This window comes from Apium graveolens, chromosome 2 (assembly GCF_009905375.1).
Source record: "Apium graveolens cultivar Ventura chromosome 2, ASM990537v1, whole genome shotgun sequence".
Classification (NCBI taxonomy): domain Eukaryota; kingdom Viridiplantae; phylum Streptophyta; class Magnoliopsida; order Apiales; family Apiaceae; genus Apium; species Apium graveolens.
Window position 1 is genome coordinate 310,603,874 of NC_133648.1, and position 24,385 is coordinate 310,628,258.

General features: G+C 34.8%; 1 pseudogene; it reads right to left on the minus strand.

Moving 5' to 3' along the window:
- Positions 1 to 1,557: 1,557 nt before the first annotated feature.
- LOC141703360 (uncharacterized) lies at positions 1,558 to 23,436 on the minus strand (annotated as a pseudogene).
- Positions 23,437 to 24,385: the final 949 nt, after the last annotated feature.

The window sequence follows — 24,385 nt, forward strand, 5'->3', positions numbered from 1 at the left end:
GATGCAAATGCTTAAACTAATTAAAAATTAAAAAATTAGGGTTTCAAATTGAAACCCTCAATTCAGAAATTAGGGTTTAAAACTTACCTAATAAAAATGTTAACCTCCAACTTAACTTCAATCTCCGACTTAAACTCCAAACTTAAACTCCGAGTTGAACTCCAACTCCGACTTCAACTTCGACTTCAACTTAATGCAATGAAACCCCCAAATCTAGGAGAAAATGAGAGCAACCTTGATGAGATAAACCTAGATGAGAGCAACCCCCAAATCTATGAGAAAATGAAAGAACAAAGAGGGAAATGAGAGCATAGAGAGGGAAATGAGAGCACAATGAGCAACATGTTCTTGGTGAAATGAGAGTTTTTTGATGAGAGATGAGAGAATACGTTTTTTGTTTTTTATTTTTTGTATTTTGTTTTTGATTTTAATTTTAATTTTTTTAATAAAAAAGAGGGGGAAGATGTGTGTGAAAAAGGGGGGAGAATTTTATCAAGTCAAAAAACAAGGGGGAAAACACATGGAGGGAATGAATTATTTGGTTAAGGGGGGAAAAGGGGGAAGGTGCGTTGATTAATTTTTTTAAAACAGACATATAATATCGGTTGGGCTAAAACAGTGATGTTTATAATAACAAAAGACATCGGTTTCCCAAAATCAATGTAGAAAAGACCTTTTACATAGGCTCCAGAAGCAACCGATATCAAAGGGGCAGTGTCTATTATACTTTTTCTAGTAGTGGATATAATATAAAACAAAAAATAAGAAATATGGTATTTAGGTGAATTACACAAAAGACTATTTCACTTTTATAATTATGTAGAACTTAACTTACTCAGTTAAAACTACAAGTTCAAGATAACTAAGTATATGTGTTTGGTTTATTGATATGCATCTAGAGGTTATGTTGTTAATTTTTGTATGTAATTAATATTTTTATATTAATTAGCTACTTAACTTGTAATAATCATTGTGGAGTTTGGTAACACCTTTTTAACTGGAAAAGGTATGGAACTTGAAGTTAGTTTACCCGGTATGAAATACAGCAAACCTAACATAGAGCAAATCTAAAAGTATAACTCATTTTTAATATAAGGAATTTTAAGTTACTTAGTTGAAAGAAATGAGGCCTAGAGCTAGTTAAATTTTACATAAAAATATAGGTACATATTTCTACCAATATAAATATAAGAATCATAATGCAATGGAAAATGCTTATGTTTCAAAAAGTTTATCTATATAATTGCTCAATTTGTAGGGAAAATATTGATAAGCATTAGAATATTAATAAGAACAGGTGGATTCAAGATTTTAGGAAGTAAGAGTACTAGCCCGTTTGACATGCCACGCTGCTGCAAGTTTAAAACACCGAGTACCGGCCTAATATCATCTTACACATGATAATTGAGTTTTAGCGACAATTACATTTTCCATGATGTATTTGTATTTAAGTAAATATAGTAAACCAATTGTAGTCTTTAAGCTAATGAGAGCTCCTTTAGTTGCACATGTCTAGATTTGGCCATGTAGTTTTCAAAGCAATGAGATCGAGCTGCTTTAGTTCGACCAAATATGGACCAAGCCAAGCCGTTGACCAGTGTATATCTCACCGCGTTCTTCATCATAAAAGATAGAAGTGATGTCTTTTAGTGCATCTTCAAGAGTACTCTTGATTTCAGTACCTTTGATTGGCTTGCTTAAGTTGCACCTTCTACCACTGCACTTGCATTCTTTTATCACGCTGGTGTTACGAGCATTGATCTTGGCAAGGCATTTACCGGTCAAGATACTGCTGATCTTTATTGAACCAGCTGCACAAAGACACATGAAATGCAATATATATAATTCATATGTTAAGAATTAATCCACAGTGTGTGCGCGTGCCAACGTGGTGTATTAATATTTAGCATCAGGTATTAAAAAGGATGTTTACCATTTTGTCCCAACCATAGGTCATCTAAATGAGCCTTGCAGAAAAACATAATAAGATCCTGGCGAGCTGTGACATAAATGTTCTTAAAGTTTCTACCAGGAGACCCCATAAGGTGATCCTTAAATAAAGTCACAACCTCCCCACGTAAGTTCCTGACACTTACTATTTCCTTCCTTAATGTCAGGAATAATCGGGTGTTGTGAAGAAAAATGAACTTTGATGGCGCCATGGATTTAGTTCTATTCACCTCTCTCAGCTCAGAGGTCAGAACTTGTAAACAAAAATTTCAACTATTACAAGTTACAAAGGGAAATAAAGAAGAGAACATGCATGTTATTATAAAGGAAATAAGTACATACATCAAGAATTTGAAGATTCTCATTCTCCTGCTTGACCAGCACCTTTTCATGGAACAGTTCAATAAAATTCACTCTTGTGTGATGTAGGGGATAACTGAAGGATTTAAGAACACATCCATCCTCTATTGAATGAAACTTAAGAGGGGCATGTCTTCCGGCATTGGTATAAATCAACATCATTAATCCCCGGCTGTTTGTCAAGAAGATGTGTCAAAATGTTATTGATGACACTTACCCGACAATATTATTTAAAAAATTGTAAACATTTATATTCTAAGAAATATCTCTTGAAAATAGGTGTTAGACAACTGCAAGATGTTGTTATAAAGTTCATCCAAGGTGTTGTTAAACAAGCTGTTTGATACAGTGAGAATACTTAGGGTAGGGCAGTACATTTAAACCAAGTTAATATCTTTGACCTGAACAATTTATTAATTTTATTGAGTTTATTACTATATATTTATATAAATTAATTGTGTCTATCACTTGTGTACTTTCTAGAAAAAGATCAAGGACTTTGAGTTACACATTCAAGGTCATGCATTTTAAAGGGCTTGAACAGCAGAGTCGATGTCTTAGACACAAGCCATCCAAAGCTAGTCAATTAGGCTCTATATATATACTAGAAGATAGGTAGATAGATAGATAGATAGATAGAGAATGTTAGTGAAAAAGACCTAGCTAGCTAGCCTCTTCTTTTATTTTTTTTAGCCCATTTACTCACATAAACATGACAATTCACATAATATATGGTTTTCAGTGAAAAAAACCTAGATAACCTCTTTTTCTAGTTTTTCTCACACATAAAAACTTAGAAATGAAGATTTACATAATCAAATTGATTTCAGATATATCAAGTTCATATTATATTGAATTTGGTTAAGTTCAGGTTTAATTTTGAAACAAAATTATGAGAAAAAATTCGGATTAAATTAATTTTATACAAAAATATCATCTTAAATATAAAAGTTTATGATGAATACATAATTTATTAACTTAAATATAGTTTAATTAATATGAAATATAAGTTATGACTTTTTGAAATTATAACAACTAAACTAAAATTCAACTTTATTCAATTTTTAAATTTCAGATATAGATACATATTCGATTTCATACTTTGAGTTATATTCTGTTCAAACAATTTATATTTGGTTTTGATCAATTGCTGATTACAACTAGATATAATGTTATTTTAGATTATTTTCTGTTAAATTTTTGGTTTAGATAATTTTTAGATTGTGGATCAGATTGAATTTTGGATCAGTATCGTATAATCTATATTGAATATAAATTCAGATCTCAGTTTTATGAATTTCCATCAGGTTCTTCGAATCTGGATACAATTTGTTAGGCCTATATATATACGCCAACATGATTTTCCTTGCGAATTGAGGTGTGGCCTCTGTTCAAGTTTTTCAGTCATGCGAGATTTCTTGTTTATGTTTTATCCTCGAAGTGAATTCGCACTATCCTAGCACAATGTGTAGGTGGAGCAAATTTCTCTTGAATAACAACAGTGTCCCTTGTATGATCAGGTTATCTTATATTTTAGAGACATATAAGTAACCTTTATTTCTTATTGGGGTATAACATTGCTTTTATTGATTATACAAGTTGTTGCCTTCATGATTAAATTCTTTAATTAATTTTAATTGCATATTCCTAACTTGTTATTTGAATTTAATTTATTTCCATGTAGTTGTGTGTGACATTTTTTCAGTTTTACCAAGGTATACACTAGTATACTTGGATATAAGGGATATATATTTGATGTACGGAGAGTTGTATTTTTGACTCATTTTAATAAAAAATGTGAAATGATATATATTTACGGATTACTTATGGGTTACCTAGTGACACCCCTTAATTAAAATCAGAACAAATAACTTACTAAAAATCACTAAAATTAAAATCAATCACCAAAAAATTAAACATATATAATGACCATCCAACACCACTATCAATACTATCTATGATATGAACGTCGATCTCACCTACCCATGCGTTAGCATGCTACCGTCACCACCCTTTTCACCATTATCAAACCACCATAACTACCACCCACCGCCACGAAAATTACCAAATTTAATTAAGCTATACAACATCACAAGTTGTTGATTCACTAAAATAAATGTCAATCACAACTTCTTTTATTCAAATTACAAAATTTTATATGCAAATCACTAAATTTTGAATACAAATCACCAAATTTTTGAAACAAAATCGATAATGACATTCAAATATGAATATAAGTAGTTCTGTTAAGAGGCTATTTTATCATACTATAGTGATGAAACCAGATCATAAAATAACAATAACAGTATATTTATGTCTTTGACGAATATAAGACATATATGGTGTATATATAAAATAATGAAGACTTATTCGGAACTCTTGAAAAATGTCGATTTTGTATGACGTTTTGCGGCAGTTTGTGGTGTTGGGCGATGATTGTGAAGAAAGAACATAAATAAGTTTACACATATATGTATTATATATATGATGAGATGAAATGAAGGTTAGAGGTGATGTAAAAATAAATGTTTAGATTTGATGTTGATGTGCACTTAATACTAATTCTAGACATGACAAATGTGCATTGAAAATATATATACCTAAGTTACACAAAAATTTTACTTAAAAATCATTTAACATTAATGAAATAGTTTAAAATGTTTATGTAGTATATTCACATTTATCCAAAATTATTCTACGATGGTTATATTTTAAAATTATTCTTGTAGTGTAGTTAGGCTCGAAAAATTTAACGAACATTTTTGTTGTTCGAGCTCGAGCTCTTAACGAGCTGAGCCGGACCGAACTTTTAAGGAGTCGAGTTCAAACTGATAAAATAATATAATTGTTGGAATCTTGTTTTATTTGTAAATATTTTATTGTAACCCTACCTAGTATACAAATAGTAATTTTAATTTTTTTGTTTTTGAAGTATTTATTTGACTTTTTAATATTAGATAATGATATAATGTAGATAATACATGATGTTGTAGTTATTAAAAAAAATGATACAATGATTGTATTATAGTTAATTTAAATAAATTTAAATAAAATTCTAAGGGATTATCATGTATCTTTAATGATATAGCTAGTTACTCATAATAAAACCTTACCTGGTCTTTATGCCTTGCACATCTGTACCAGAAATGGAGTACAACATGCCGTAGTTTCTCAGTTCAAAGACCTTGTAGATGCTGATCTCGATAAGGGAAATAAAAAAAAATTCATATCAGAATTAAGGATCATTCTATGTTTAGAATTATAGTCTTAATTTTCCTTTTTTAAGAATAAACAAAAATAAGTTGTATTCTTGCCTATGTTGGGCACAAAAAGTTACTGCTTTAGCATTTACATTATCAATCTGGAGAGAACTGCACCATTTCAGTAACTCTGATTCAAAAACAAGGAAGCCAGTATCTGGGTGACCATTTTGAATGTATCTGACACCATTTGATGGGATTGCATGAGTAAAGAAATTACTGAGGAAGTAAAAAACTAAAAATACATGGAAACTTCTGAGAGTACAAGTAATATACGCACTCAATTCTTGTGGTCCTGCATTTCAAGGAGATGTAATTATCTGATTTGAAAGCTGAGGCAGTGATGACCGAATCATTGAACTTATTGTAAAATATTCTCCCAATATATTCTTCTGAACTCAAATTCAGAATTCATATCCTTTGATTGGTTTCTGAAGCCATGCCATGCATAAAAAGTTTAAATGAACAGGTCTTTTTTAACATGTATCTCATGATGATCATCTAAGAAAAAAGATTACCTCGGCTAAATGCAACACAAACACCAGACATCAAAAGAGCAAAGACAACGCCATGAGCAGATACTATATCATTAACCTCTTTTTGCCATTCAGGAGACGGTAGCTCCGTTGCAGACTGCCCTTGTGGATCATGGGTATCATACTCCTCCTGATTGAAAATTACATCAACAAATCCCCATGAGTAATCATAAAAAAGAATCGGTCAACTAACAAGGTCAACAAATATCGGACATGAAGTCCATATCATCTGAGGCTCATATTTAAATACATACACATAAATTGACACCTTCATTAAGAATATATAGCTACAGTAAGAGCATCTACAATAAAGGCACCTTGAGAGGTGTCAATCATGTTCAACACATCTTAAATAATAATTAAAAAAATCTACTTCATATATGTCGTATTTGACACACTTTTAAGTCGAATCGTTGACCTGCACCCTATATAAGATTTCGTAGATGGTCCCCAAAAGAGTGCCTAAAGTTGTTGCAAATTCACTTGGCACTTGATGGACAACTTTTTCACTCAAATTAGGAAATCACTCAAGATAGTCAAGCCACATACGAGTGATGGTCACTAATGGTGCTCTATCCCTAGATTCTTAGTCATAAATTCATTGTTGATTAACAAAACCTGATAGGATACTTGACAACAATTATTCCACCATACTAGGTTTGCCAAGTAATTAGTACATATATATATATATAGATATATAGATATAGATATATATGTATGTGTGTGGGGGGCATTTTGGTCTCACAAACTGTGGTCACCAATGCCACATCATCTTTTTGGATCCCAAGTGTGGACGTCAGCGTTGATACATCAGCATAGTGGGTCCTAGATGTTGACCTCAGCTGTGCAACGTGAACATAATCTTCCCGAGCTATATATCATATGTGATTGTTGGAATAATCTTAAACTTAGTTGTTATTAATTATTTGTTTTGTTTAGTTATTTATTTGTATGAAGTTTGTTTTATTCCTGCATGGTAGTGACTGTTGCTGCATGCCTAGAAAGTAGCGGGTGATGGAGTAGAAGTAGGAGTAGTTCCTTGTTTTTAGGTGCCACCTCTGTAGCTTTAGGTGTTTAAATTCAAGCAAGTTGTATGTATTTTTGTTTTCTTATCAGTAGTGAAATCAAAGGTAATACAATGTAGTCCTAAAGAGCATTTTGGTCTTGTACATATCAACTTTCCATCATGTTTATTCTGCAGTAATCATTCTAGTATTTATTTTCAACATGATGGAATAAATACTCCTAGGACATGATGGAAAATAAATACTAGAATGATTACTGCAGAATAAACATGATGGAAAGTTGATATGTACAAGACCAAAATGATGTGTAGGACTACATTGTATTACCTTTGATTTCACTACTGATAAGAAAATAAAAATACATACAACTTGCTTGAATTTAAACACCTAAAGCTACAGAGGTGGCACCTAAAAACAAGGAACTACTCCTACTTCTACTCCATCAGCCTTGTTCAATAGTGTTGCACATTGCAACACTACAACTGAGCTGCAACACAAGATTTGTGTCTATTGTAACATCATTTTTATAGTATTGCAGTTACTTAAACAATTTGGGCAATTATAACAGAAAGTTATCATTGCATTATAAAAATATAGCATATGGCCATCTATGGCGTAGTCTATAATCATAAACCATCGTGCAAGTTACAACTAGAAATCCATGTACTGATTCATGCGTTGCAACTAAAATTCATGAGCCCCGGTTTTTGATCAATAGCAAAATTCATAGTAGGATGAAATTAATTTTGATTTTATGATCAACTATCGCTTCCTTAAATCCTTGATATTCTCCTTAAACAGGTATGCACCCATAAATTTTCTAGTTCAAATTGAATGGATTTGTGACTAATATCAAAACTTTGGGAGACAATCGAGGAAAAATACGTGGTGAAGACCTCCTTCATTCAGTACCAGCATAAATGGAGAAGAAATTTAGAAACATTTTAGAAACATTGTAAGTCTTAGTCAATTACTACAAAATAGGAACATGGGTGTTAAATGTCAGCTATTTGTAGGTATATGATAGAGTAGGAAGGTTACTTATGAAGGTAAAAAAGACAATAAACTAGTAGACTTTATAAGATTTTGCTTGAAACTAGCAAAATGTTAATATGAGCATACGGTTTATACTAAATGTCAAGGGAGATGTTGATCTGATGATTACGGGTAACAATGTAAGTAACATCAACAAATTCAAGAGGCATATGAACTAGAATTTTGAAACGGATTACCTTGGAATATTGTCCTACTAATTGGGTTTTAAAATGGACCTATAAAAGATATTTATAGAGTTAAAGCAAGCAACATAAATAAAAAATTCTTCTCGTAAGGCTTTACTTAGTGAATGCAATATTATCAAATATCCAATGGAAATTAATATTCGACTGAGCAAAACTGGGGGAAGGCGGTAAAGTTTATTATTTTTAAGAGTTTGATAGTCTTAGGTATTTTGTTCATCCCAATAGAATATAGCGTTCCATGTTAGTATCGTTAGTAGGTACATAGAGCGTCCCACGACTCTTCACATGAATCTACTAAAGTGAGTTTTAAGATACATGAAGGGAAATGTCGATTGTGGTTTGTGCTACGCAAAGGGGACCGGAAATTACTTACTTTTAAGATACTAAGATAGTGAATTAACATGTAACACTGAGGATTAAAAGAGCCTTGGTGAAATGGCATTTTTTTTGAAAGATAGTGATCACTTGGGTATCTTAGAAATGTTAATGCGTGTCTTTGAGTTTGTGCGAAGCTGAGTTTATGGCCGCTACAGGTGTTGTCTGTCATAAGGTGTAGCTTTGTAATTTACTTGGTTGGATTACAAATAAGAAGCATCATCCAGTGGTAATTAATATAGACAATAAATTGTTGATATACTTGACCAAAAATCATGTTTTCCATTGGAGGAGTAAGCATATCGATATTCAATATATCTTTATGTGATATTGTATGGAACATGGAAAAATTATAATCAGACATATTAGTTTAGGATACAGCGTGCAGATATTCTAAGCAAAGCCACGTGGCTACTGTAAAGTGGAGAGAATGAGAGATTTGCTTAGCATTAAAAATCTGCAGTCTGGAGTTTAGATTACGGGGTTGTATGTTGAAAATATAATTTAAGCTTAAGTTCAATTAATAATTGTTATTGTTAAAATATTCACTAGAGCACATGAGAATAAGTCTTAGCATAGTTAAGTTTTTTAGGACTTAGTTTTAGTAAGTGGTATCATTATATGAGCCTAATGCTTATTTCTAGCTAGCTACTATTTCCATTATAGAGTAATTTGTATTCAGTTGTTCGTTAAAGAAGTAATACAATATTTTGCATTACTATATATTCTCTCCTGTATATACAATTTTCCTATTAACTTCATTTCGTGGATTGAAGCTTGCATTACAACACCCTTTTACTCCGTGAAAATCAATGGTGCTCTCTCCGAGTTTTTCAAGGGTGCTAAGGGCCTTCGTCAAGGTGACCCCTTATCTCCATATCTTTTTACTCTAGGAATGAACGTTTTAACCTTGCTTCTCCAATCCAATAATCCATTGTTTCGATTTCACTGGAAATGCAAAGGTTTATAACTTAACCATCTTCTTTTTACGGACGATGTTCTGCTCTTTTCTCACAGGGACAAAAATTCTATAAACCACCTGATGCATTGTTTAGAGAAATTTTCACGTGCTAGTGGTCTTAGCCCTAATGCTCACAAAAGCTCAGTTTTCTTTAGCAATTGCAAGGAAGATGTTATTTGTTGGTTTGATGATGCCTTTAGAATTCCTCATGGTTGTCTACTGGTCTCGTTCTTGGGTGTTCCTCTTATTTCTTCGAAACTTTGCATTGATGATTGCCTTCCCCTTATCGACAAATTAACTACTAGAATGAATCTCTGGACTACATTGTTTCTCTCTCTAGCAGGACGTGTTCAGTTGATCAGAGCTATTCTTTGTTCTATAGAGGCGTATTGGACTAACCACTTCATTCTTCTGAGAGCTGTGCATAAGCACATCCTGCAGTTGATGACAAGGTTTTTATGGAAAGGGGACCACTCAAAAGTTAGAGGAGCCAAGGTCTGCTGGAGTGATATCTCCCTCCCCAAGGATGAGGGAGGTTTAGGGCTCCGTAACCCTGAGGAGTGGAATTATTCCCAATTACTCCTACACTTGTGTAGAGTAGTAAACAAGGATTACTCTCTTTGGGTGTCTTGGGTGTACTCAACTCATCTCAAATCTAAAAAATTTTGGGTCATGGAGATTCCGACTGATTGCTCATGGATTTGGAGGAAGGTGTTGAAACTAAGGCCTACTGCTCTTCAGTTTCTTTGGTTTAACCTAGGGGATGGAAGAGCCACCTCTTTATGGTTTGACCCATGGTGGCATCACAAATGTTTAGCCAAAATAAAACACGATTTGATTTACCTACAAGTGAACTTAAGGAAAAAAGCCACGGTCAATGATCTCATTCATACTGGAAGGTGGTGCCTTCCTAGTCTTAACGCTCGACTGAGACATCTTAGTGCCAACTTGGTACAATGGCTTGCTCACTTTGATAACCCGGACTTCAACCTTTCAAAAGTTGATACTTTAAGTTGGGAGTTGAGGCCCCTAAAGCACCTCAGGATCCGGCACATCTAGGACTCGATCAGAACTCGAGCTACAAAAGAACAGTGGAGCTCCTTCATTTGGCACCGTCTTAGTGTCCCACGCTATGCTCATCACGAATGGATTGTTTATCGAGGGAGGCTCCCAACATTCACCAGACTCGCTCGCTTTGGGCTTCAGGTTTCTCCTTTTTGTAATCTTTGTGTAGGAGGGATTGAAACTAGTGACCACATTTTTGTTCACTATACTTACAGTAGATCAATTCTCTCGAGGTTGGCCTTCTCTCTTAGGCTCCCTATCACTGGAATTTCCTGGAATGATTTGATCATGGACTCAAATAGAATTTCTCATAAGGGGCGTAGTACTTTGGGGCTTCTTGCTTTGCAGGTGTTCTGCTATCATTTTTGGCGAGAGAGGAATGCTAGACTGCATGACAAAGGGGTCTGAGACCCGTCTTTGGTTCTTAATGGAATTATGCTAGATATTGAAACTCTATTCATATCTTCAAAGTGGTTCAAGAACCTAGATTGTATAGGGATTTTTTGTAGTTTGTTTTTGTAGGACCTTGTGCTTTCTATTCTCAATCTTTTATGCTAATATTGATCATAGATAGTCTTCTCTAGGTCTACTAGAGCAAGGGTTAATCCCTCTTTCTTGTTAATATATATTTAATTTACCAAAAAAAAAATTTACTTTCTGAGTTTTGTGTTTATATATATACCAGAGTTTATGTCAATATATTTTGAACGATCCATCATAACCCTCTCATTTTTCAAATTATTATTATTACTATTCTTAATCTCCGATCATTATTATATTCTTTATATTTACGAGAATCTAATATGACTTATATACTTCAGTTTTTTTATTAGACAAAAGCTAATAATTCTATAAGACAAAGACGTTATTGGTCTTGTAGGCAGTTTACATAGCGGACGGCTGAAAAAATGATTTATGTTAACATATCAAAGGAGGACGAACAACGATCAATTTTATCGGTTAATAAATTCCACAAAGGGAATAATTTTGCGAAACATGCCATAAAAGGGAGAACTTAGTGAAACATTAATATGTTCGAACAAATATAATTGATAGAAAGAAAACTAACTAAGAAAAGGGAGTGAAGCGAGGATGTGTAAGAGAATGCTTTGTACGCTTCTGGTTACATTATACACAACGGGTAGATGATATATTTGCGGCTTGTCATCTTAAGAATTATAACACTTTTCGTTTCATCGATACCCATCGATATCAAAGACTTGTTGAGGAAACCCATCCATCTTTTCTATTTTAGCACACGCATGAAAAGGCAGTTGTCATCATGATAGAGATTTCAATATTTGAAAACTTTAATTCACTATAGATGTATCTCTTTTCTTTACGTATTTAACCTTGCAATCCATCAAAGTTATCAAAATCTGAAATGGTCAAGTTCTTGCATGAAGACTTCTATGGAAATTTTGTAAATTTCTATTCATTTGTCAATATTGTATACATTTACTAGATTTTTTAATGGTGATAGGTAAATATTTTTAAATTCTTGATTTTTTCTGGATTCTTAAATTCTTAAATTTCCAATGTACAATTTGTATATGCATCTGTCACTTACGATGTTGTCGTGCAATACGTTGTTCGTCTATATGGGTGTGGTTTAGTTTGGTACCTATCAACCCTTTTTAATGGTACTGACTTTACAATTTAATTAATATTTAATAAATTTTAAATTTTATATTATTTATAGTTTTAATATAAATAATAAATACTAAAATTAAATTAATATATAATTATAACCATATTGTTTTAGATAAAAATTTAGGATGTATTTATTGCTAGTGTTCGTGAGCTTCGAGGCTCGATTTGACTACAGTTGTGCTTCATGACTCGATCTGCCTTAACAAGATACCTACGTACCTTTTTGTATGCCAAGGATCAAGTAAAAACGTAGTTCTAATTTATGGGGTGAGACCCCTTATATAGGCATGAGATGCCTTGAAATTAGATTAGGGTTAGGAGACTTGGTGAACAAGTCTCAAATTTAGAGTGGACTTTGGAGTCCTATAATGCATGAAATTAAATCCTTATCTTATGAGATTTCTTGAAGGCATATCTCTAAAAAGTTGTGTCCTTATTTAGGCTTTAGTTATCAGCTGATTTTTTCCAAATTAATTAATATTCAGGGGATTTGGGCATTTATAAATGGGCCTTGTAAGCAGCCCAAGTCAGGTGTAATTAATTATGTATTAATGACATAATCGAGGTTTATTTTATCCCCTATCATTTGCCCCCCAACTTCTGGGAAATCGTATTGGATTTTGCTGAATTTAAGTTCATTTAATTTTCAGGAATTTTCTAGAAATTTTCCTTAATTTCCAGAAAATATTTATAATTTTGAGGAATTTTTAGGAATTTTCCTTAATTTCCAGAAAATATTTATAATTTTGAAGAATTTTCTATTTCCTTTTTTCTTTCTTTTTTTAATATATAATTTCGACGAGGAATCCATTCGATCGGGATCCTAGTCGAATTATGGTCCCAAAAGCCCTGGTCGAAGCTACTTTTGGTCAGGTTGGTTCGATCAGAATCCTGACCGAATTCGGTCAGGGACAATTCAAATATGACCGAATTATGCTCCCTTTTTGCCTTGCTCATGGAGTAATTCGACCAGGATCATTCCACCAGGATTCCTGACCAAATTTGGTCAGGATTTAACGTTGACTTTGGGCTTTCTGATCAAATTAAGGGTCTTTAATTCTTGATCGAAAGTTTATTCAACCGGTACCTTTCGATCAGGATCATGGCATTAGTTTAGGTCAGAATTTCTTGTTTTTAACATAATCTTGACTGAATTATCGGCCTAAAATTCCTGATCGTGGGTTATTTCGATTAGGATCATTCGATCAGAACTCCTGACCGAAAATAGGTCATGATTTTTTTGATTTTTGACCATAATTTTTTAGGTCGAGATTTTTGATTAAATTTTTACATCTTCAATCAGGATGCGCCTATAGGCTTTGTTGATGGGCTTTCCTTTTGGCCCATCTCTCCCTGGGATTTCCTTTTGGCCCATTATTTATCTGGGCTTTTCTTTTGGCCCACTATTCCAGAATATTCTGGAAACTGTAAATATATATTTATTATTATTATATTTGATTTATCCAGGAAATTTTCGGAACTTTCTTGATTTTGGGTTGGGCTTTTAACCTGTTATGACCGGCTGGTCTGCCCTTTTTACTGGCCCAATGACCTGTTTGGAGTCCTATATAAGAGTGGGGGGAGTGAAGCGGTTTCTCACACTTCACTTTTTCATTTCTAAACTCTCCTTTCAAAATCTCCTTCCTCATCCTTAAAGCTTTTTCCGGGGAAATCAGCCTTTTCCAGCCACCTTCTTCCTCATTCCTCCACTTCAAGCTCTACTCCAACCTCCATTAATGGCTGGAAAATGTTCAGAAAGGGCAACGAAGATTGCTCCAGCTTCTAAGATAGGTAACGACATTGAAATTCACTCTTCTTATATGTCGTTGATAGATATGATTAATACTTGGGGGGATGAATATCCATTCGAAACTCATTTAGACTCCTTTGATTATTGTAAAACGTGGTATAATTCAAATGCTATTAACAAACTCAACGAAACCTATAAAGTTCGTCCCCCTCTTAGAATAGTTCCTGCAGAAAGTGGTGACCGTACATGCCATTGAAAGCCCGATACTTTGTTTGTTTATACAGATGCCCTTACCGCGGAGCTTAGGTTTCCTTTTCACGAGTTTATTTACACTTTGTTTGCTGATTTACAATTAATCCTTGTCAGCTTCCTCCCAATGCCTGGAAAAATATTCTTTATTTCATGGTTTTGTGTCTTAGGAGTGGTTTCCCTCTTTCAGTAGCTGTGTTTAGGAAAATTTTCCAGTGCTATAACAATGCCCAAAACTCTTGTGGTTGAGTTTATATTATGCAAAGGCCCAAGTGTAAACAATTTTTAACAGTGTTTCAATTCCTGATAATAATGAACACTGAAGAGACAGTTTTGTCGGGATTAAGTGGGAGAATGGAGACCGGGGCACACTTTTTAGATCCCCCTCGGGGAAGGTCAGTGATGGTAGCCCCAAATCCATTCACCTAACTCCCGAAGAGAATGCCATATATAATGATCTTATAAATAATAATGGCGAAACTCCCAGCTGGACTCTCTTAGAGGAGTTTTCTTTGATCCAAGTGAGCTTTCCTCAGTCTCGTTGTACGATATTTTTTCTTCCCTTCTTATTTTTATTTTCTTCATGCATTATTGACACCAATTATTTTTGTTTTTCCCTTGTTTTTGCAGCCTCCAAGGAAATCAATAATAAGAACTTTCATGTCATTGAGAAAACAACAAGAATGAAAAAGGCCCGGCTTACGGGGTTGGATCCCTATGGTAAGCCAACGGAGCCTAGCTTTCTGAAGAAGCATAAAGAGCCCATAGTGGAGGCGTCTTCTAGGGGGAACTGAAACCCAAGATGCTCCTGCTACTATAGCTACTAGTGTTTTCCAGTCTCTCCGAGGATTCCATCGAGGGGATTCAGTGGTTGGTTCCACGAAGCACGCATGAGATTGGTCTTATCACTATGTGACCCCTAAGGACTTCACTGATATTGTGGCTGGTCCAGACTTAGAGAGGGTAAAGCTTATGGGTGCCCAATCTCTAGCCTCGGCAAGGGTCTTCCCCTTTTAACCATTTTATATATATATTTTTAACATTCCTTTGTTCCTATTGCTACTTTATCCCCTTTCATTACGTTCTTTTATTTTTCTTCTTTCCTTCAGTCTAATGCTTATTTCCAAGCAAGTGTGAGACAAGCCGAGTCCTGGAAGAAAGCCTCAAATAATGTGGCTAACGCCCTCAGAAGGAAACAGAGGAAGTATATTGCGCTGGAGAAGAAGATAAAGCGCAAGGCATAAGAGTTAGGGGATGCCAATGCTGAGCTAGTTACTCTGAAGGCTGAGAAGGACAGAATCATTGATGCTTACTTGGACACGGATGAGTTTGCTCAGTCCATGAGAGGTTAAGAAGAACATGGTGTTCCCTGGATTTTTCAGGACTGGATGGGACACGGCCCTCGGGACCGTGAACGAGACTTATCCTGATGTTAACCCGACGAATTACATGTGCCCTGAGTCCTTTTCTCAGCCTGCAGAGGATGATGTCAGCCCTTCTTCTAGTGAGACCTCTACTGTAGAGAATTTTGATGAGAGAGAAGGAGGCGACGACACGAATGCCGATGGCACCTCTGCTCCTAAGAGTTTTTATTGGCCATGCATGGCTTTATTATTTATGATCAGAACTTGTAATAGTGTCTTTATTTATCGAACACTATGTTTTTATATCCGAATTTATGCACTTAGTTTTATTTATTATAACTTTGTGTGTTGTAAGAACTCAATACCACATATTAGAAATTTTATAAATTCCATAGTCTCTAGGGATTCATCCCTTATACAAGTCTTGCTAAAACTAAAACTTGAAAATACTAGTCTTACAAAACATAAAATCCTAAGCAATCAAAGCTTTAAGGTGCTTTTCAACCTATTTTCCACTTTGACAAATGAAGATCTTTCCAATCAGACTAATACAAAATAGACTTTCGGGTTTTGAGTGTGCCAAGTTCTTCGAACTTCAAAACGGTCCATAGTTTCTTGCTTCTAGGATCCTCTTCCTTGAACACTTTTGATCTTGTATGGTCCTTCCCAATTTGGGCGAGTTTTCCATCCTACCCCATACCGGAAGCTTCCACCTTCCTTAGAACCAAGTCACCTTGTTTAAAAAACCTTTCTTTCACCCTTAATTTATAGTAGAAAGAAGCCTTTTTTGGTGTTCCCCAATCCTTTCGTGTGCTTTGTCCCGCACTTCATCTATCAACTCCAGGGCTAAACTTTGTCCCTCTTCATTCTCTTCAGCATTATACGCTTGGATTCTTGGAGATGAATGTGATATCTCCACTTAAATGACAGCTTCTACCCCATATGCTAACAGAAACGGTGTTGCTCCTGTAGTAACTCTACATGTGGTCCTGTAGACCCAAAGTATTGGAAGTATTCCATCCACCCAACTACTCCTGTGCTTCTCAATCCTCTTCTTTAATCCATCTAGAATAATTAGGTTTGCAACCTCTGCTTGCCCATTGGCTTGGAGATGTGCTCCAGAAGTGAACCGTAACTCAATCTCATTCTCCTTATAATACTTCTTAAACTCATCATTATTAGATTATGTTCCATTATCAGTCACCAAGATTCGGGGATCCCCTATCTGCACATGACATTTTCCCACAGGAATTGAGCAACTTGCTTAGTTGTAATCTTGGCCAAAGGCTTAGCTTCAATCCACTTAGTAAAGTAATCATTTGCTACAATCAAGAACTTTATTTGAGCAGTAGCCATCGGAAATGACCCGAGAATATCCATTCCCCACATACCAAAAAGAATTAGAGAATTGATGGAAGTTAACATCCGAGGGGGCTGTCGAACAACCGGCGCATGTTTCTGACAGTGATCACACTTCTTCACAATCTTTGGAATGAGCCATCATTTCTGGCCAATAGAGGCCTAAACGGGTTATCTTATGTGCTAGATCTCTGGTCCCCTAGTGTTGCCCACAAATACCTTCGTGTACTTCTTTGAGAGCTAAACGCACCTCATCAGGTGTGAGACATCTTAAGTAAGGAACCACATAAGATCTTTTGTATAAAATTCCATCAATCAAGGAATATCTCAATGCTCGCACAACCAACTTTCATGCTTTAGTTACAACATTCGGGGCTTTTATTGCCGCTCACGGCTTGTACTTGATGTTGAATTCTCCCAATTCTATGGCCCGTTTAATCTGTCTCACACTAGCTTTGGGAATGTGAATAATGTTTCTCAAAAGCTGATTTGTTAGTACCTCGATCTAATGAGCTTGGAAGTAAGGACGCAACTTCCTTGAAGCCATCACCAAGGCTAAATCAAATTTTTCAATAGTCAAATAATTCAACTCTGCTCCATGCAGAATCTTACGGACATAGTATATGGGTTTCTGGATTTTAAGTTCTTCTTAACCAACACGGCGCTCAAGGCATTTTCTGAGACGACAAAATATAAGTACAAAGTTTCATACAAGACTGGTTTAGCTAAGAACGGGGCTTGAACTATGTAGTTCTTTAATCCTTCAAATGGCTCTTGAATTTCCTCGGTCCATATGAAATCTTTTACTTTCTTCAAGGCTTTGAAGAATGGCAAGCACTTGTCTCTAGATTTGGAGATAAATCGTCCCAAGGCAGCAACCCTTCCAGTGAGTTTTTGAACATCTTTAATAGACCGCGAAGGATCCATGTCGAAGATGGTCTTTATCTTGTCAGGATTTGGTTCAATCCCCTCTTGGAGACCATCAATCCCAAAAAATTTCTAGATCCCACATTGAAAGCACACTTTGCAAGGTTTAACATCATTTGTGATATCTCAGAACCTCAAAAGCTTCCCCCAAATGGGTTATGTGATCATTCTTCACAAGACTCTTGACTAACATGTCATCTACATATAATTCCATAGTATTTCCAATAAGATCTTTAAAAATTTTATTTACCAACCTTTAATAGGTAGCTCATGCATTCTTGAGACCAAACGCCATATCAAGATAACAAAAATTATCAAAGTCAGTGATGAATGATACCTTTGGGATGTCATCCTTATACATCTTGATTTGATTGTATCCATTGAATTCATCCATAAAGCTTATAATTTCATGACCAGCGGTCGGATGCATCATTCAGATCAGTCCACACACATTCTCCAATTTCCATTAGCCTTCTTCACCATTACATGATTTGCTAACCGCCCTGGAAATTGTATCTCTTCAATGAAACCAGCCTCCACGAGCTTCTCCACTTCTTGCTTTATTGCTTCCTGCATGTTCGGGGAAAAAATTCTTTTATTTTGCTTCATCATCTTTCGATTTGGGTCCACATTCAATTTGTGAGTGATTAGTTCCGGTTCTATGCCAGGCATATCAGCTGCTAACCATGCGAATACATCACTATTTTCTTGTAAAATCCTCACCAGCTTCCCTCTAAGGGGCTTCTCAACTGACGCTCCAATTAAAGTCACTCTCTGAGAATCCTCGGGAGCCAAAGGGAACAGAATCAAGTCTTGCGATGACTTCCCTCTTTTCTCGTCATTCTCACACATATCCAGGTCTTTGATATGAAAAACTTGCCTCCCAAAACAACTCCTTGCCATCTTTTGATCTGCTCTTTCTTCCCCAATCCCGTTCTAGGTGGGAAACTTCATCACTGAATGGTAAGAAGAGGGTACTTCCTTGAAAGCATGTATTCCCGTTCTTCCCATGATTGCATTGTATGTGTTGATCCAACTTTTACCATTACAAAGGCAAACATCTGTGTTTCTTGTCTTGGTTCCTGACCTATAGTGGGAGCCAACTTAATTATTCCCTCAACAGGGCACTCGAATCCAGCAAAATTATATATTGGCATATTAGTTAGGGTTAATTGAGAATCATTATAACCCATCATTATAAAGGTATCATGGAGTAAGATGTTTACCGAGGCTCTATTGTCTACAAGGACTCTCTTCACCGGGATGTTCCATATTATCGGTGTTATGACCGGAGGATCGTTATGAGGAAATTTGACACCCTCTAAATCAATATCATCGAATGTCATTGTTACTCTTGTCCTAGCCCTCTTCGGTGCTTCTCCAATAATATGCATAACTTCTCTAGTATATGCCTTTCTCGAGTTTTTAGATGAACTAGCAGCAATTGGTTCTCCAAAGATTGTATTTATCACTGGCCCTCGGGGTCGTGGTCCTCCAAAGATTGCGTTTATCATCGGTCCCCTGGGTTGGGGATTTCGCCCCTGATCATCCTGATCCATTTGAGATCCTCGAAGTTCCTTCTTCCATTATTATTCCAATCCCCTCCATCTCTAGTATACTTGCTCGGCCTTCTTTTTCAAATAAAAAATTCAATTTCATCTTTTAGTTGTCTACACTCATCGGTGTCATGGCCAGCATCCTTGTGAAATCTACAATATTTGCTCTTATCTAGCTTGGTAGGATCAGCCTTCAGGGGCTGAAGCCAACGAACATCCCTATCCCTTTCGATTTCCATTAAGATCTGACTTCTAGGAGCATTCAGTTTAGCATATTCAGTGAACCTTTGTCCAGGTCCACTCTTTTTCGGGGTTAAATCAGCGTTTGGCTTATTTATAAGATACTTGTCCTTGGCATTATATTCTAGATCAGTCTTTCGCTTCATGCCACCAACGGGCTTCTTATTAACTACCGTCTTCCTCATGCTTTCCTCCACTTTGATATACTTCCCGGCCCTATCTTGGAGCTGCAACATGCTTTCAGGGGGGTGCTTGGTTAATGACATCTTGAAGAACTTGTCCCTAGTTCCTTGCTGCAGTGTTATTATAGCTACCTACACAATGCTCATGAGAGATTCCGAACTCTTGTCATGCACTCTTCCACTAATGAATTGCTTAATGAGAGCTTGACTTAAGTCTCTAAAGGATCCAATTAAATTCGGAGAAAAACGGCTATACCACCTTGGAACCATTCCCGACAGGGTTCTAGGAAAGGTTTGACACTTAATTGTGTCGTTCACGGGCTGTAGCAACAGTGCATTAGATAATGTTCTGACATGATTTGAGGGATCCCCAGTGCCATCATAAGGTTTCATGGTGGGCATCTTATACTTCCTTGATACGTTGGAATTCATTATTGAATGGTGGAGTTGGATCATCAAGATCTCCTAGGGGCATGAGATCACTTGAATCAGCCCTTAGAGCAACATCCCTTCTTGGTATTAGACCATCCAGGTCTATGATTTGAGGAGGATCTGTCCTCCTCGGAGGTAGTAGGGGTCTTGGGGTCAAGTGCGCCTCCAGGTCCCGCTTCATCCTTTGGATCTCAGCTTCGTGAGCCCTGATCTTCTCTTATACTTCTTGGGAATTCATTCATCGTGTGCTCCTAGGGCGTTGGTTAGCATCAGGCATTGATTCTTTACCAGCATGCCTCCTTCTCAGAGCCACATCATCATCCGAAGATTCAGAATCTCTTTCAATGTAAGGTCCAGAGAATTCTTGGTCTTCCGGAATAGAAGCCAAACCTCGTAGTTGTGGGGCATCTGCTCTTGTGCTTCACTCCAATTAGCATGCCCACTTCCTCCAAACCCGGGGTATAGGGGTATCCCATAAACGGGGTTAGTTGTTACAGTAGTTGAATACTCATACCCAACGATTTGAGGATTCACAGGTGCATGAACCTGCTGAAATTGTGAACGCGTCCCTTGAGGAGCTAGAGGATTCGTCCCTTGTGGCTCAGGCTTAGTTTCCCCTATCAGGGTTCCTCCTTGAGTGGAGGCGTAGCAAGAGTGTGGGGGTATTTCCACCATTGACGAAATCATTTGGGTTGTCCCAGCTGGTGTTCCTTCGGGGGCGTCGTTTTCGCTCCGTTTGTTCACCATGGTTGTTGTTATGCTTTCTCACAAACAACGCTAAATGTTATGGATAAAAATTTAGGGTGTATTTATTGCAAGGGTTCGTGAGCTTCGAATCTCGATTTGACTTCTCTCGTGCTTCATGACTCTATCTGCCTTAACAAGATGCCTACGTACCTTGATGTATGCCAATGATTATGTCAAAAACGTAGTTCTGATTTGTGGGGTGAGGCCCTTATATATGCATGAGATGCCTTGAAATTAGATTAGGATTAGGAGACTTGGTGGACAAATCTAAAATTTAGAGTGGACTTTGGAGTCCTATAATGCAGAAAATTGAATCATATCTTATGTAATTTCTTGGAGGCGAATCTCAAAGGAGTTGTGTCCTTATTTGGACTTTACTTATTAGCTGATTTTCCCATATTAAATAATTACGAAATTAATTAATATTCAGGCTTTTTGGGCCTTCATAAATGGGCCTTGTAAGCAGCCAAGTCCAGTGTAATTAATGGAGTATTAATGACACAATCGAGGTTTATTTTATCCCCTTATCACTTATTATGATTTTTTTATCTTAATATCTATAATTTTTTGTTATGATTAAATTGTAAATAATTAATGACTTTTAACCATTAACATTATTAGTATGTTTATAAATACTAGTTTATAGCCCGTGCTTTGCACACGGGGATTTCAAAAATTATTTAATAAAATAAATAAATAAATTTATAATTTAAATTGAATAATATGATTATGAAAGATTAAATTATTTATATAATAAGTGTATTATATCTACATATTATGATAAATTTATTTAAGAACTACTTTCATCACATATGTTATTTTTATGTTATATATTTTATGAGATTATTTCTATAAATAGGTCTGTTAAAATTTAAACTTACTTCAAATTTGTATTAAAAACTTACCTTAAGTGGTTTTTTAAAAAAAAAACTTACCATAATAAACACAATTCATATTTAAAATTGTATTATAAAGTTTCTATAATTAAAATGGGTCATAATAATTAAAATGGGTCATAATAAGTACATGGATCTTTTATAAACCTAATATGGATACCAAACCTAAAAATGGATAGTCCACTGGGTCAAATTAAAGTTAAAAATCATATCCGAACCAAAATATAGATACATTTATAATATATAGATTTGTTGTTGGCGAAATTCGAAGTACTATATAAGTAATAATATAAATATTTGTTATTGATGGGATTTGAACCTAATAACTTGAGTAATGTATTTTCTTCTAATATTTTGATCTAACTGTCCATATCATTTAACTAAGAAGATCAAACGAAAAACAATATACAAATTTATCACGGTTCCAGCTTATTATGGTTTAGTATACATTTAAGTATGGATTTAGTTACACCCTTATTTCGATGGACCAGTGATGAAAGTTCAATGCATAATTTAATTTCACATTTATTTTGTTTCACTTTTAGATTACTATCTTATTTACAGTTTTATTTTATTTTTTTAATAAAATAATATAATTGTTGATATTCTACCGAGTTAACAAGTAATGTTTTTTTATAATTTTATATAGTATTAATTTGATATTTGGTATTATATAATGATGTTAATTTAATTGTTTCATATGTTGTAATAAATAGATTGAATTATAATTAATTAACTTAAAATATTGTAAGTAAATTTTCTCAGACTTGAGTTAATATTAATTATTATTATTAATAATTATTATTATTAATAATTATTATTATAATTACATACAAAATATATTAAGAGATTGCAAAATCACCAATAATTCCTCCCAAATATATATCACATCATAAAATTTTGATATATACATGAGCAAAATCACAAACACAAGAAGTCATACTCAATTTATTGGGGGTCTTCACCACTATACAAAAGAGGAGATTAACTACAGACACTGAGGCCTCCATAACAATTAATAAAACTAAAACCATAAAAAACGCAAGAAAAGAAACGGAGATAGATCAATTCAATTAAAAAATAGAGGATTTTTTGAAATGAAGAAACCTGCAAGAAAATGCTCGGAAATCTCTCTCGAGCATCACTCAAATGAAAACATCGATCACCTCTAGATCCGATCTCTCTCCGCTGAAGAACTTTAACACTGTTCAACAGCCTGTAATCACTCTCAACTGATTTCCTGTTAGCATTCACTCTGTGCTCATTTCTGGCCCTTCTATTCCTTGCACCAATTCTTCTTGTTTCCATGTAGTAAACCACCTAGATTTTGAAAACCAGGAGAATTAAAACGCCCAAATAATTTTCTCAGTAACAAGGGAACAAGAGGAATGTAAATGATATGTATTCAATATAATATATATTGTTTGTAGATAATAGGCAATGCAGCTATTTTCTTTCTTTTCGGTTGGAATGAGTACAAAAGATTGCTTATTTTTGTATTTATCACTCTAGAGCGGCTACAAAAGTATTTAGTACTCTTGAAGGAGTGTTTTGAGGACGTAACGTTTAGAGAATTAAGATATTAGTATCCGTTTGATTTAGATTTAGTTTAGGAAATTAGGACATGTTTGGATTTGAATTTCTTTGAATAAAAATTTAATTAGTTAATATAGACTATGCTGACATTCAGGTTTTTTTGATTAAAATATTAGTCTTTTTTAGAAAAAACTACAATGCTCTAGGATTTTATTTGACTTCATTTGTAAATTTAATTTAATATAATTAATTTGAGTTTTTAGCTCCAATGTTACGAAATTTGTTTGATTAGCTTGATATCTAGGAAGTATAAATTTTAAATTTCTTGAATCCAAATGGATCTAAATATGCTAGCGGGCATGTTAGAATAATGTAAAAAAAATCTTAGATACTATATCATAGTAATTAGCTATATAAAATGATCCTAATCATCTATAAATTCAAATAATCCATGAGATTGTATATATATTAGCATCTTTCAATACTACTCAAAACACGTTAGACATTGGTTAAAACCCGATATCTATGTAAAAATAGACCGATGTCTTCGCACTATTATTAAAGGTATTTTTACATAGACATCAGGCTTTACGGTGACAACTGGTGTCTTATTCAATTTTTTTGTAGTATAATTGAATAATGCTAAGTTCAGTATTACAATATTAGGATAACTAGGGCTATTTGAACATATAGCACACAAGCTACGTAGAGAAATTAACAT